Below are 2,131 nucleotides of genomic sequence, written 5' to 3'. Positions count from 1 at the left end.
AGATGATCAAGCAATAGTCTGCAGAAGTTGTAGAGGGCTTCACTCCCCACTTAACCACAAAGTGCAATCACAACAGGATGCCAGAAGATGGTAGAAGTCATTACCTGAATGTTGTGGCCATCACAAATTGAGAACTATAACGGGGTAAATGTAAGGAGGAAGTAAATCTGAGGCTTGCAAAGTCGAATTTCTTCTAAAACAAACGGTGTCTTGCAATTGCATTTGCATTTAACGTAATGGGTATCCCACAATTAGTGAGATTATCAAGCAACAGAGTCTGCAGAAGTTGTAGAGAGTTTCACTCCCCACTTAACCATAAAGTGCAAGCACAATAGTATGCCAGAACATGGCAGAAGTCATTACCTGAATGTTGTGGCCATCACAAATTGAGAACTAGGAGGAGGTAAATGTGGAGGAAGTATATCTAAAACAGAGTGGCGTCCTGCAATTGCATTTAATGTAATGGGTACACCATGATTAGTGAGATGCTCAAGCAACAACAGAATCTGCAGAAGCTGTAGAGGACTTCACTCCCCACTTAACCACAAAGTGCAAGCACAACAATCTGCCAGAAGATGGCAGAAGCCATCAGTTTCTGTAAAAGTATATATGAAACACTAAAAATAAATGAATTCAAATTGCAGAAATTCAAATTTATAATTCAAGCCTTATTAAGGATGACAATGGACAGGTAAAATGTGAAAGAATACAAACCAAGCCAGTCACCAGAATCGTAAAAGAGCGCAAGGAATTCATTGAGCAAGGAATTTACCTGCGAGTATCGAGAGCCCATCGGTGCAAGCAGAACCTTCAGAATTTCGTTTCAAAATTTCTTGTAAGGAACTTGGATTTCAGGGAGATTTCGAATCCCAGCCCTGCAGAGCCTTTCCTTTCATCCTCTTCTCTCCCGCTCTGCTGTTTTTCTTGGCACAGTGGAAGCGACCTCTGCTCTCCCACTCCTCACAAGATGCAAGCACAAATGTGAAAATATACAAGCCATTGCGAGTCATTTGTTTCTGTAAGTCATTGAAAAAAAACGAATCACATTGGCAGAAATTGAAAGTCAAATTTCTTCTAAGACAAAGAGGTGTCCTGCAATTGCGTTTAACGTAATGGGTATCTCATGGTAATAGGTATCCCATAATCACTGAACTTCTGCAAGCACAACAGCACGCCAGAAGATGGTAGAAATCATTACCTGAATGTTGTGGCCATTGCAAACTGAGAACTAGAAAGAGGTAAATGTGGAGGAAGTATATCTGAAGCTAGCAAAGTCGAAATTCTTCTAAAACAGAGAGGTGCCCTGCACTTGCATTTAATGTAATGGGTATCCCATGATTAGTGAGATGATCAAGCAACAGAATCTGCAGAAGTTGTAGAGGGCTTCACTCCCCACTTAACCCCAAAGTGCAATCACAACAGTTTGCCAGAAGATGGTATAAGTCATTACGGGTCGTCCGCTTCTGTGAAACACTAAAAATATATGAATTAAAATTGCAGAAATTTAAATCTATAATCCAAGCCTTATTAAGGATGACAATGGACAGGTAAAATGTGAATGAATGCAAACCAAGCCAGTCACCAGAATCGTAAAAGAACCCAAGGAATTCAGTCATGAGAATCCTAAAAGAACCTAAGGAATTTACCTGTCAGTATAGAGAACCCAGCCCATCGATGCAAGCAGAACCTTCAGAAATTCGTTTCAGAATTTCTTGTATGAATTTGGATTTCAAGGAGATTTCGACTCCCAACCCTGCAGATCCTTTCCTTTTGTCCTCTTCTCTCCCGCGCTACTGTTTTTCTTGGCACGGTGACAGCGACCTCTCCTCTCCCACTTCACATAACAACCAGGATCAAATAACCATGGACTCTTGCATGCAGGTAACAGAAACCCTCAGTATTTAACCGGAATGCCATAGAGTAGCTGAACTTACCAAAGCCACACCGAGCAGCCAGGAACTCCACCGCAGACGAAAAATCGCACAGACTGCAGAGCTAAACAAGCAAGTAACAATACCCGAGCAGGCAGGAACTCCACCGCAGACGAAAAATCGCACAGACTGCAGCGCTAAACAAGCAAGTAACAATACCCGAGCAGGCAGGAACTCCACCACAAACGAAAAATCGCACA

General features: G+C 42.0%; 1 long non-coding RNA gene across 3 annotated transcripts; it reads right to left on the bottom strand.

The window, feature by feature from the left end:
• Positions 1 to 368: 368 nt before the first annotated feature.
• LOC149217384 (uncharacterized) lies at positions 369 to 1,786 on the bottom strand. Of its 3 annotated transcripts, none has more exons than XR_016250667.1 (4): positions 1,647 to 1,786; positions 1,199 to 1,463; positions 773 to 1,016; positions 369 to 565 (listed from the first exon to the last, which is right to left on the bottom strand). It is a non-coding gene; the product is annotated as an uncharacterized LOC149217384 (long non-coding RNA). The 3 variants fall into 3 exon arrangements; XR_016250666.1 differs by having other exon boundaries at positions 773 to 959; XR_016250665.1 differs by having other exon boundaries at positions 773 to 956.
• Positions 1,787 to 2,131: the final 345 nt, after the last annotated feature.

This window comes from Pinus tabuliformis, chromosome 1_1 (genome assembly GCF_031772625.1).
Source record: "Pinus tabuliformis cultivar Carrire ecotype Pingquan chromosome 1_1, CPIR1, whole genome shotgun sequence".
Taxonomy (NCBI): Eukaryota; Viridiplantae; Streptophyta; class Pinopsida; order Pinales; family Pinaceae; genus Pinus; species Pinus tabuliformis.
Note: the sequence above shows the minus strand (reverse complement) of the source record. Positions and strands in the feature narration are given on the sequence as shown.